This window comes from Pteropus alecto, unplaced genomic scaffold (genome assembly GCF_000325575.1).
Source record: "Pteropus alecto unplaced genomic scaffold, ASM32557v1 scaffold3, whole genome shotgun sequence".
In the NCBI taxonomy this organism is placed as follows: domain Eukaryota; kingdom Metazoa; phylum Chordata; class Mammalia; order Chiroptera; family Pteropodidae; genus Pteropus; species Pteropus alecto.
Window position 1 is genome coordinate 28,599,898 of NW_006442484.1, and position 14,198 is coordinate 28,614,095.

General features: G+C 33.4%; 1 long non-coding RNA gene across 2 annotated transcripts in view; it reads left to right on the top strand.

Moving 5' to 3' along the window:
* The first annotated feature begins 555 nt into the window (after positions 1-555).
* The window catches only part of LOC112470362, an 18,074-nt gene continuing 4,431 nt past the window's right edge, over positions 556-14,198 (top strand). Inside the window, exons 1-3 of one of the 2 annotated variants that reach the window (XR_003042956.1) lie at positions 556-691; positions 1,184-1,293; positions 11,100-11,171. This is a non-coding gene — a long non-coding RNA (uncharacterized LOC112470362). The remainder of the gene's footprint in view (positions 692-1,183; positions 1,294-11,099; positions 11,172-14,198) is intronic. The other variant, XR_003042957.1, reaches the window with a different exon arrangement.

The following is a 14,198-nucleotide window of genomic DNA, read 5'->3' on the forward strand; positions in this document are numbered from 1 at the left end:
ATTGCTACCTGGCCAGTAACACTGAGCCTTCTCTGTTGCTTACTGATCTAACCTGAAAACTTTTGCCTTTACTATGGTTCTTCTCCTTAAAATTCTCCAAATTCCTTCTTCATAATCTGGCTGCTCATGTCCTCTCCTTCACCTCATGCCTTCTATTTGAGTATTCTTTTACTTTCAGGTTCCACTGCTGACATTGTCATTGTATCCTCCAATTCTCAGAGCGAGATTTTAATACGCTCAGTAAGTTTTTCACAACATGCCCATTTATGAGCCATTGGACAGCTGAAGGATGGTCTGACCTTGGGTCTGATACCCACGCATTTTCCAATCTCTCGTGTTCCCAGGGAAGTAGAGGAGGTGGGTTATGTGGTAAAGAACATGGTTTCCTTGCAGGAGGAAAAGCTGTGGCTAGTCTCTTTAGCAGGAACTGTGCAAAGGCAGTTTCCTTGAAAGGAGTGGTAGGCATGATGACTGATGTATCTGGCATGACAGCAACCACAGACTTTCAAATTTGTAAGGAAGAGCTGAGCCATCACTCTGTAGTAGTCTCAGGAGACTCACACGGCAATTTAAACATCCTGAGAGGATCACTTTACTGCTGGAATGTGATACCCGAAGAAACAATAGCTTTCATGCAACCTGTGGTCCTTAACAATTAGTGGAGGTTCTCTTATAGTGATCCACATCGAAGGTATGGTTTTATTGTATTGTGAGTTTATCTATTTTGGGAGACGGCATGAGAATATTTATTAGTATTACCACACAAGCAAAGAAATAGATGCCTTGCAACATTTTCTGTGCTCCTTGGTTACCATATGCTGTGTGATTTTCTTTCTCATCAGTAGGCATTTGAAGACCGATTTATGATAATTAAATATAGATTAAAATGTGACAAGATTTAATATAGACTTCTATGCTTCCAAGGAAACTACAATTAGTGAAGCTTACATTCCAGAATCTTCTGAAAAAGCTACAGACTGCCATTTTTCTAATCAATTAGCTCTCAGCTTTGAATTTACTCAAGGTTTTGGAAGTAAAGAGAATTTTTCTCTGTCCAATGGAAATGCTGGCATGTTTATGCATGGAATAATATTAAAATTGCTAAAAGATGTCTGCTTCCATCAAAGTTATTATATTACAATTTTAAAATTGTAAATAATTTATTTTCTTTTCTTTCATATAGCTAACTTGGAGTTATGCACAGTGTAGAAATCTTTAGATGTCAACAAACTTATTTCAATTTGGGATGTTAAAAATATTTGGAAGATTTTCATGATTATTTAGTGTGTAAAGGTAGGTAATAATCAACACCAAATATTCAGTTCACTAAACTTTCATCTTTAAAAATAATGTGCTTTTAAATGATTTATTGTTGTATACCTGAAACTAATATGAAATAATATTGAAAGTAATTGAAAATAAATAAATTTAAAAAAATAAGTAATGCAATCATATTGAATAACATCTGCCAATAGTTCTATATGTACAATCTATATGTTTATATCTGGATTTTTAGATGAGAAAAACCATCTCAAATATATCGCTCTTGGTATTATCCTCTTCTCCTAATTGACTTGTAATTAACACAGGTTGAGATGATTATTTCTAGGAAACCACATGAAAATGAAAAATCACTGTCCATCTTACCTGAGTTTCCCTAGAGAGCAGAGCTTTCATTGAAAACTTATGTGTAAGTACTTCATTGGGTAATAACACTAGAGATCAGGATAGAAGAAAAGAGAACCAATAAAAAAATATGAGTTGATTATTACAATGAGAAATTGGATATTCTACTGAGAAACCTTGTAAAATGTATCCCAGGACCATCTGCTTGTGGGTGGAAGGAGAAAGGGAGAAACATTGATTCACTGAATTCTGTTCCCTATCAGCCAACTTTTCCCCATGGAGAATTATGTTCAAGGCTTTATATGTATAAAATATGAGTATCAATACATCCACAGAGAAGCTTGGGAGTAGAAGAAAGATGCATGTAGAAAGATGAAGGTACTGCGTGGATCTAGTCAGGCCCCATGATGAACTTGCTGCACTGGTTTTTGTGAAGTTAGTAAATTTTCTTAATAACATATTATCAGTTGATGATCAAATAACTACTTTTTACTTTAGACAGTTCAGACAAGATTCTCAATATATACAGTGGATTATTTTGGCATTGGGAAACATGATAAAGATAAATAATTTGAAAGTATGTGATAGAATGAGAGCACTGGACCAGATAAATTCATTATGTATTTGGAGTACCTACTCCTTTTCGTTCTAGAATTATATTAAAGAAAGCAGAGTTGGAGGTAAATGTAGGAGGCTGGATTCTGCTGATAAGCAGGGGAGGAACTCCATATACCCATCAATCATGCATGAAGTTGTAATATCAGAATATACTCATAGAGAGACGACAAATATTTCCCTTATAAGAGGGTAGCTCACCAACCAAAGGGGCAAAGTGGCCCACACTTCTTCCTTTCTCTCCATTGAAGCCTTATCTCTCCAAAAATTCAGATCTTCTAGCAAGCATAGTGATTATTTATTTCATAATCCATCTCTTGTCTATTCTCTCTTACTTGAATAAGGTGTGGGAGAAGGTCCCCAGTAATTTTTTTTTAATGACTACAACACCTGGTATTCCCATCCAAGTACTAACCAGGCCTGACCCTGGTTAGCTTCCGAGATCAGATGAGATTGGGCACTTCAGGGTAGCATGGCCATAGACAGGTCCCCAGTAATTTGACGGCTTTCCTCTCCTCTAACAATATGTATATGATTTCTGATGGAATATAAATACATGCAAATAGATTTGTGAATAGCATTGGCATACTAAATATCAACAAATTAAATGTCCAGAGACTGCAAATAAAGCAAGTATTGAAAGATTCTGGATCTGAAAATTTTAAGTTCCCATTGATCTTTACACTGTGATTTGAGGGTAGACATGGGTGAATATTGAAATGGGAAGGGATAGTGCAGGCAAGTGCTTAATGTTCACACTATTGCATAGTGCCTACCTCATCAGAATAAATCTGACACTTGATTTTATGTATGTAAGAAGCATTAGTAATTGGCTAAATTTCTCACTTTTCGTCTGGAGATTTTGGCAATGATGGATCTTGTACATAGTGTTGGAGGAAGTAATTGAGAGGCTGTGACTACTGGTTGACATGCGAGCTACACCTGAGCAATTGGACAGTCCTCACCCTCTCCCTTGTGCTTGGAATGTAGGCTGTCCCCACCGTTCCCACAGTGGGTGCTGTTTTGAAGGACACAGCCTTGAGAGCAATGTATTGTTAAGACTACCTGGATGGTAAATGTGACAACCCCAATAAAATGGCCTTTATATAAACTTTTAAGATTCTGGAGGCATGTGCAAAGATCTACTCACCTTGCAGCCATCCAAGACAAGCCTCTTAAGTTCCCTTACTTATTAAAACTGCCACCTGCCAATCTGGAGTGGTCTTTCTTGGGTCTCTCCTTGCCCTCTCTATATGGGGACCATTTTGTGAACCAACACACAGTAGGGTCTTAATATTTTTGGACTGAATAAAAGAAGGAATGAAATGTATTCAACCTGTGCATTGATTATAACAGATAAATGAGAGCTTTATTAAATTTCTCCCTCTGCAGGAATTTAACTGAAATAGATTATTTATTAATCTTAGGTGTGTTTGTGGTAGGACTTGATCGAAGGTAGGAAAATAACCACATCAATGTCTGTGGTCTCTTCTGGTCCCATGATTCAAAACAGCTTCTACTAAACTGTAATACTCAATTATAGTTTAGAACTAACTTAGTTTCACTCAAATATTTTCCCTAAGGAAATCTAACACTTTTTATTCTACTGTCTTCCCTAAATTTAATAAATGTGTTATATGATTGCTTTTTTTTTAAAAAAAAAAATTCTTTTTATACTAGTGGGTTGTTCAACCTGTACCCACAATGACATTTCTGGGATATTTTCCAATTTTTTCTTTCTCTTAAAATAAACTAAGACCTTATGTTCCATCTTGGAAAGCATTACATTTATCTGCTATTTTATATCCAAACTATGCATTTTCAATGCTGCTGAAAGGCAATTCTCTGAAAGACATATAGTTGTTTTCCAAGTTTTATCTGGCTTGAATTCTACATAAGCTTTCAAGTTTGTGTTTGTAATGTTCTCTGTTACTGTGTGTAAAGAAATATGACTTCTTATAGGAGCAATGGAAAAGATTTGACAAGATGTAGTTTGTAAATATCCTTGGGGGAAATCTTCAAGGAAATTTTGGAAAATTTTTTCTTTTTCTTATAAAGATCCTTAAGATAGGAAAGGTTTGATAATACTGGGGCTTCAAAGTAAATATTTTTATAGACAAAGGAAAATGTAAAAATATTGTTATTGTACTACTAAGTGATCGTTTAGTTATCAAAGCCTCTAATGAAACAAATATATGAATCATATGGATCTTTATCATAAAAAATACTGTAGAATTAACATTTCAAACTCTGTATAAAGCATATGTATTCATAAGTTATAACACTCAAAAGTGAACAAAAATTCAAATTAAGGGAGAGTTTTTTCTTGATTTCTGGAAGTAAATTGAATGTGACCTATATATAAATATGAGTTTCCTTAGATTTTTCTACATGATAAAAACAAATAATTTTTCCCAAAGGAAATGCATTTTTTTCTAGACTCCAACTATTTTTTAAAATGAGGATCAAGGACCTCCTGCATTAATATTACCTGGGTCGTTGGTGAAAATGCATATTCTTTGATTTTACTCAGAGCTAAAGAATCAGCTGCTGTGGGGTTAAGGCCTCAGAACTTGAATTATTAAAATACTTCTGAGGTGATTCTGATTACATTAAAAAATGAGAATCCGGTGCAGCATGATGGAATTTCAAATAACCTGGAAAACAAATAAATACAAAACTGCACTGAATATCCAAGAACCTAATTTTTTTCTGTTCCAAAAAAAGCAGTTTCATCAAATTACATTTTCATAATCAGTTTACCAATGATATTAAAAACATAAAGATAACATGTAAAAACTATTAAAAATAGTTATCTTATGATCATTTAAATAGCTATCAAAGCCTCTAATGAAACAAATATATGAATCATATGGTTCTTTATTATAAAAAATACTGTAGAACTAACATTTCAAACTCTGTGTAAAGCATATGTATTCATAAGGTATAACACTCAAACGTTTTATGATAAAGTTTGCACCTTTTGACCACCTTCATCTACCCCCCATCCCGGACCCCTGGTACCTACAAATCTGATCTCTTTCTCTTTTTTTAGATCACAGATATAAGTAACATCATACAGCATTTGTCTTTCTTTGTCTGACTTATTTCACTTAGCATAATTTTCTCAAAGTTCATCCATGTTGTCTTGATAGACAGGATTTCCTTCCTTTTTATGGAGTAATAGTACACAACATTTTCTTTATCCATTCATCTGTTGATGAACCTTAAATTGTTTCCATGTTTTTTACTGTTGTAAATAATGCTGCTATGAACAGGAGTCTACAGATATCTCTGACATAGTGATTTAGTTTTTTTTAGATATATACTCAGAAGTGGAATTGCTGGATCATATAGTAGTTCTATATTTAACTTTTTAAGGAAACTCCATACTGTTTTTCATGGTGGCTCTACCAGTATACAGTCTCACCAACAGTGCACAAGAGTTTCCTTTGCTCCACACCTTCACCAGCATATATCTCTTATCTTTTTTATGATATCCATTCTAACAGATGTAAGGTGATATTCATTATGTTTTGATTTTCATTTCTCTGATGATCAGTGATGTTGAGCACCTTGTCATGTACCTGTTGGCCATTTATGGCTATTTTCTATTTAAGTCCTTTGCACATTTTTAAATTGGACTATTTGGGTTTTATTTTGCTATTAAGTTGTATAAGGTCTTTATATATTTTGAATATTAACCACTTATCAGGTATTTGATATAAAAATCTTTTCTCTTATTCTGTAGGCTGCCTTTTCACTTTGTTGAGTGTTTCTTTTGATGTGTAAAAGCTTTTCAGTTTGATACAGTCCCACTTGTTTATTTTTAATTTTGTTGCTTGTGTTTTAGGTGCCATATCCAACAAATCATTGGCAACTTTCATGTCAAGAAGATTTTTCTCTATGTTCTCTCCTAGGAGTTTTATTGTTTACAGCCTTACGTTTAAGTCTTTAATCTATTTCTAGTCAATTTTTGTGAACAGTGTAAGATAGGGGTCTAGTTTCATTCTTTTACATGTGAATATCCAATTTTCCCAGAACCATTTATTGAAAAGACTATCTTTTCTCCACTGAGTATTCTCTGCTCTCTTGTCAAATATTAATTGATCATATCCATGGATCTATTTCTGGGTTCTTGATTCTCTTCCTTTGGTCTATATGTCCCTTTTTAATGCCAGTACCATATTGTTTTGATTATTATACATTTATAATATAGCTTGAAATCAGGAAGTGTGATATCTCCTGCTTTGTTCTTTCTCAAGATTGCTTTGGGGTTTTTTGTGGTTCCCTATAAATAACTTTAAAGTTATTTTTTCTGCTTCTGTTAAAATGCCATTGGAATCTTGGTAGGGATTGCATTGAATCTATAAATGGCTTTAGATAGTATAGACATTTAACAATATTAATTCTTATAGTCCATGTATACAGGATACTTTTCCATATTTTTGTGTCATCTTTGATTTCTTTCATCAATGCTTTATAGTTTTCATTGTAGAGATCTTTCACTTCTTCGGTTAAATTTATTCCTAAGTAATTTATTGTTCACAATGTTATTGTAAATAGGATCATTTTCTTTTTTTCTTTTTTAGATAATTAGTTTTTAGTATATAGAAACACTACTGATTTTCTATATTTGTTTCGTATCCTGCCTAATGTTAACACTGTACCCAGGAAAAATGTCTCAGGTGAGTATTGACCTAAAAATAAAAGAGCTTATGAATCCTGAACGCTATGAAGACAGAAAAGAAACAAATATGTATTAAGAATCTAATACATATAAAGAGCTTTACATACTTAATCTCATTTAATCCTTTCTAAAGCCTTATTTCATAGGTGTTACTATTCCTATTTTACCATCAAGAGAAATTCAGGTACAAAGGCATTAAGTATATTATTAAAAAAGCCAAGGCTCAAACACAAAGTTTTTTTGTCTTAAGTGAGCTGTCAATTCTTCCTAGCAACCTATGGTATACTGAAGTATCATTCTCCCATTTGTCACAAAAATCTTTTCATATTTTTCTCTTTTTAAACTCTCATTGAAGATCTTGCCTTATATTTCTGTGATCTAGTTGTGACAAGATTTCTCTCGGTCATCTTCTTTTCCCTCCAGTCTAGGCAGCCCATGTTGTTTGGCTGAGAGTAATCCAGTAGGGTGAGTCAGCGCTAGTTACTCCCCTAAATACTTCCTTTCTCTCCTGTTTCTTCCAAAAAAATACACACTAGAATGATCTCAGGAAAGCCATGTATTTTGGAGGAGTAGAGATAATTTTATCTGACTTAGTTAATCGCCTTACACACTTAGACCTTCTAAGAGAAGCCATCTCAACTGGTTTTTCTCTCTCTAAAGGATCCTCTCTCTCTCCTCAGTTCCCATTACCCCCCATTTCCCTATTTTTTGGAGCCCTTTCTCTCAAAACCCACTGAAGTTCACACACTCTGCTCCAGAAAACTCCACTTCCCACCAGAAGAGGAGGCCATGTCATCCCACGTTTGCCTTCTCCCTGGCCTTATAAGATAAGAATGTTTCCAGCTTTGGCTGGATGCTAATGGCCTTCCTGGTCAGCTCGGCTGTGCTGACTCAGGGGTTGGAAGGTATGCCTTGAGTGCAGACCAGTGAGGGCACTCCAGCTCCAGTTAGTCCTCTCACTAGCCATAGTGGCTGATTTTCTCACTGTTAGCTTAAGAAATAAGTGTAGCTTACTAAAGCAAGCTTTTAAGTAACTTAGATAAAATACAGTCTAATATGAAGAGAGGTATTCCTCTTGTTAGCATGGCTTTATTCTTGATCTCTATAAACCATAAACTCTTACATAATTGTGCTCTTGACCTGGTTAACATAGCAAGGGCCTCCACAGTAAGAGCGATTTTCTTTGCTAACCAAAAATAGATGGTGCCTGATTTTATTAGAGTTCATAAAAAATTTTTTTAGCTCTTTCTACCTCTTCCACTCATCACTCTCATCCCCCAAAGAACATTTCTGTTTACCTAACAGGAAGGCCTATACCTTCCCACTAGGATATCTGGAAATAGTCTTCTCTTTATACTCCTCTTGCTATAATAGAGGAATTTTTCTTCTATCAAAGAGGAAATCTTCTACATACATTTTTGGATTCCATCCCTTCATACCATCTTGGGGTCCTTGCTTTGTAATTTACTACCACTTTCTCTCCTGCATTTAGACTTCTTTTTCTCTAACGCACTGGTCTCGCCAATATTCAAATATTATCTAGTTCTCTCATGTTATAAACATGCTCCTTTGGCCCCACATCTCTACATCTGCTGGCCTTCTCCCCTTTCTTGATAAAATTGTCCCCACTGTCATTTTCTCTTGGGTCCCTCTATGTTTCGTTTATAGAACTTATCTGTAGTTGTATATTTATTTATTTTTCTTACTCTTTTTTCTATTATTAGACTGTAAGCTGCATGCAGGAAATGACTATTTCTATTTTATTTCCAAAACACGTATCACATGGTAAGTTTTTAATAAATATTTGTTATGTGAAGATAAGGCCCTAAACCCAGCTTTCTTCCCATTGAAAAGTGATTGGGAAGGAGAAATTGTGATGTGTGCCAATCAATTCTTGGTCATCATCTGTTTTATTGCTTTTAATTTTCTTTTACTGAAAAAATAATAAACTATTTTAAAGCAGTTTTAGTTTCACAGCAAAATTGAACAGAAAGTACAGAGTTCCCATATATTGCCTCTCTATACACGCACAGACTCCTCCACTATCAGCATCCCACACTGGTGTACCAGTGGGGCACATTTGTTATAATAGATGAACCAACAGTGACATATTTTTATCACCCAAAGTCCATAGTTAACATTAGAGTTCACTCTTTGTGCTGTACATTCTATGAGTTTTGACAAGTGTATAATGACATGTATCCACCATTGTAATACTTTGCAGGAGAGTCTCATTGCCCTAAATATCCTCTACGCTCCACCTATTTATCCACTGCTCCCCCAAAACCTTGTCAACTAGTGATCTTTTCTACTGTCTCCATAGTTTCGCCTTTTTAGGTATGTCATATAGTTGGAATTATACATTATGTAGCCTCTTTACGTTGGCTTCTGTCAGTTAATAGTATGCATTTATAGTTCCTCCATGTCCTTTCATGGCTTGATAGCTCAGCTGCTTTTTTTTAACACTGGATAATATTCTATTGCATAAATGTACTACAGTTCATTTCTCTATTCACCTATTAAAAGACATCTTGGTTGATTCCAAGTTTTGGCAATTATGAATAAGGCTGCTATAAACATTGATGGGCAGATTTTTGTGTGGACATATGTTTTCAACTCATTTGGATGAATATCAAGTAGTTCAATTATTGGATTATATAGTAAGAGTATGCAAAATTTTGTAAGTAATTGCCAAACTATCTTTCGAAGTGACTCTACCATTCTGCATTCTCAATAGCAGTGAATGAGAGTTCCTGTTGTTCCACATACATGCTAGAATTTGGTGTTGTCATTGTTTTGGATTTTGGCCATTCTAATAGATGTATGGTAGTATCTCATTTTAATTTGCAATTCTCTAATGATATATAATATTGATTATCTTTTGATATGTTTATTTGACATCTGTATATTTTCTTTGGTGAGGTATCTGTTACAACTTTTTTTTGCCCATATCTTAATCAGGTTGTTTGCTTTTTTATTGCTAAGTTTTAAGAGTTCTTTGTATATTATAAATACCAGTCCTCTATGAGATATACCTTTTGCAAATATTTTCTCTGTTTGTGGCTTATCTCATCCTCTTGATCCTTTCACTTTTTGCCTTCTTTCTGAAAAATTTTGAGACCTATATTTTTCTGTTATGGAGAAAAATTGTCTGAGTAATTCACACTAGGATATATGTGCCTGTGTCATCTGTTTCTCAAAAGAGGATTGCAGGTAAATGGTATTGCTTAACATAAGGAAATAAATCACCAATGATAGAATTTAAGGCCTCATACTATTGAAGTAAGATATTTTTTGGACGAGATTTTCTTTTCATAATCATTCTCCTCAACTGTGGGTTACTGTAATGTATAGATACAGCCTTGATTGTGTCAACCCGCAGAATTCCAATTCACTACCACCGCTCCACACTGGGATACTTTAAAGACAAATGAAAGGAAATAACAGCTTTATACAGCTGGTAGTTATCTTAAAGAGCTCTTCTTCAAATCCCAGGTTCCTAAATATAAGTATATTCAAGAGGGAATTAAGCAACAGCATGGTCAAGAGAATTGTATCTGTCAAATTTTTTTTGCTTTCAATTAAAACTCAGATAAAATTAGCTTAGGCAAAAAAGGAAGTATGTTGTTTCATGTAACCATAAAGGCCAAGGGAAAAACTGGCTCCAAATGACGCTATTCTATCACTCAGCTGTGCTTCTTCTGTTTATTGATTTTATTTTTAGACAAGACCTCCCCAAAAGGTGGGAAATAGAGCTGCTGGTAACCACAAGTCTATATCCTTACAGATCAAAATCCAGAAGGGAAACAGTGATCCCTTTAAGCAGGGAGTTAACACTAATTACTACTGAAATCAGAAAATTTTTGTACATTGTATATATAGTAAACTACACTGAAAAGTATGATTAGACTTCTTGGATAATGTGCCCAACTTCTGTGGCCAAAGAGATGCAGAACTTTGTTCAATTGGAGGTCCTGTACCAACCTCTGTGGTCTGGGATGTGATAAGTTCAGCTCTGCTTAAACTACAAGGAATGTGTTCCCCCAGGTAAGAAGGATTTTATTACTAGGAAAATAGGTGTGAGGACCTTTAAATAGCAAAAATGACAGATGTTCATTTCACAAATTCCTTATCTTGACTGTATGTTATTCATTTCTTATCTCCATAGTGCTTTTCAAAAACAAGACTTTGCTGTCAGCAACAGAACACTTTGAATGACTCACTGGCCAGATGCTATAAGGTATTTTTCTCACTGAAACTAAAAATATATTCGTCAGCCTTATACCCAGGAGGTTAGAAGACTCAACAAAAAAATGAAGAAAGCATTAGTTTATATCTTAAACAGCTATTACTAAGCATATAACTTTTTTGTTCTATTTTGTAATTAAGTATGTAAGACTAGAACAGGGAGATAAGAAATATTCATTATTTTAAGTTCAATTGTGATAATTCTTAGGTAGTTGTTTTTCTCTGCCTCATGGTAACCAGGCAACAGAAATTGCTACAAGAATGAACTGTGAAGATTAAATTTTTATTAAATCTTTAAATATTTTTTTCTCATAATTAATATTTTTTAGCTTATCCAAATTCTTTTTTTACCTAAATCCTCAAACATGATCTAAACTCCAAGATAAAAATGAAATATATTTTAGCCAGTTCTTGTTTTACTTAGCTGTTATTTAGAAGAATTAAACTTTTTTTTTTTACTTGTTCTGCTTTTGCACTGTCTTTCTGAAAAGTTGGGGAAATAATTTCTTATAATACTGATTCAGTGTAGCACAAAGACCGTGGATTTTGGAGCCAAAAATTCTGATTTTGGATATTATTTTGCCAATTCTTAATTTTGTGACCTTAGGTACACTCAAATCTGTATGATCTGCAGCTTCACTTAGAATGGAAATGAGTACTGATCTCATAAAACTATCAGGAGGATTTGGTGATATAATGCTTGCAAACCATTTGTCATATGCCTTGGTACTCAATGACAGTTTAGTCAATGTTAATTTTTATTAGCAATGTTAATAACTATGTTAAGAGATACAGAAATTTTCTGATTTCAGTAGTAATTAGTGTTAACTCCCTGCTTAAAGGGATCACTGCCTGAGGTCTGGAGCTGTCCTTTAGGACATCTGGTTCCAGAGTGAAGATGAATATTTGACACTTGATTTTTCTGTAGGAATGAGAAGTAAGGAATGAATAAATAATCTTAATTGGATGCTCCAGAAGACATTGGTGGATATCATTCAGAATTATTCCATACTTTGAAGTATATATTTGACTTGGGTAAATGTATGTTTTAGAATAAAATTATGCGAAATTTTTATATGTTGCTACACAATCCATTCTAGTTTTATCTTTTCTCAATAGTTTTAATTTGTTTTTATAAGTGAATTAACTTATATTTTTATACCACAAATCATAAAAAATAACCAGTTCTTGTTTTAATTTATAACTTTTATAGCTCAAAGGAGAGAATCTGCCCATTAATTTGTTGGTGCATATGCAATACAACATAAACCAGCAACATGTAAATTTAGAAATTTTTGTAATCCATTTGAGGGTTGTCAGCATTTAACTTTGTATAATACTAAGCAAATTAGCAGTATAAGCAAGATTGTAATATGTATACTTATTTTATATGAGAGAATATATTGTTTTCAAATATTTCAGAGCATATATATTTTATGAAAATTAGTTTATAATTCATAAGTGTAATTTCATATTGTCTTCATAAGTACAAACATTTACTAAGTGCCTCTCTGTGCAATAAATTGGGCAACATTTTGTGATACTAAGACTAAAAAACAACAGCAAAAAGACTATTGATGTTGACTAATGGAATGGGCAATGGCCTCAATAATATTTTTACATTGAATTTAAAGGAAGGTTATACATTTGTATATTTTAATGGTCCTTGATAAAAACAAAAATCATAATATTTAGAGACAGCGATAATTAGGCTACAAGGGACTAAACTGTTCAAGAAAATGATCTACTAGAGGTCTAACTTGGTTCTAAATTTCTTTAAGCAATTTTCCCACGATGTAATTTCCTTCACCTGGAATTTATTTTCCAATTGAGCGTTGTTGGAAACAAACTGAATTTATAATCAAGCATGCTTAAGAAAACTGACATTTTATATTTTGAATTTATTTCAAATTTAAATATATTATACATTTACTTTTCTGATTTTTACCTGGTTTAATTAAACCAGTCATATGCATGATTAATCTGAATTCGTGAAGGTTTATGATACAGCTTAGATTATTTCAGGTAACTTTGTGAAAAGTAATTATCTTCTGTTTGAAAATATGAGCTGTGGTATCAAGACATAAGAAATCTGATGTTTACCAGTAACCGCTTCTGACATGGTTTTCATCATTGATTTTCTTCCTCTCTTCCACATGCTCTAGTTGTTCTTTCTTCATTACAGATGCACAGAAAGTAAATATTCTGTTTATCTTTTATGGCACTTGAGAACAATGATGCTGCCAAAAGTAAACTTAGACTGTAGATAGAAGTATGCTTCAGATGACAACAAATTCTTAAATTGGAACTAGAAATCCTACCTTAAATAAGGCAAGGGTTAAGGTTCTGATTTGATGTAATGGAGGCCATTTTTTCTGGGGAAATTTATTTTATTTCATTTTATTATTTGTTATTATTATTATCTTATATTTATTTTATTGATATAATTGACATATAACATTGTATAAATTTATAGTGTACAAAGTATTAATTTGATACATTATATATTGCAGTATAATTACCACCTATAGTATTAGCCAACACCTCTATCACATTACATACATATTATTTTTCTTTTTGTGATGGGAACAATTAAAATCTAGTCTCTTAGCGACTTTGAAGTTTATAATAAAGTATTGTTGTCTATAATCACTATGTTGTGCTTTAGATCTCCAGGACTTATTATGTACTAGTTGCAAATTTGCACCCTTAAATGTCTCCCCAATTCCCCTAACCCTCAGCCCCGGGACATGGTGTATGTATGTATGTATGTATATATATATATATATATATATCATATCGTATATGTCAAAATTTTTGCTTGCAATTGAAACTCAGAAGAAATTAGCTTAGGCAAAAAGGAAGTATGTTGGCTCATGTAACCATAAGGCCAAGGGAAAAACTGACTCCAAATGAGTATATTCTATCATTCAGCTTTGCTTCTTTTATTTTTAGACAGGATCTCTCCAAAAGGTGGGAAATAGGTTTGTAGTTACCAGCAGCTCGAGATTATTTATAT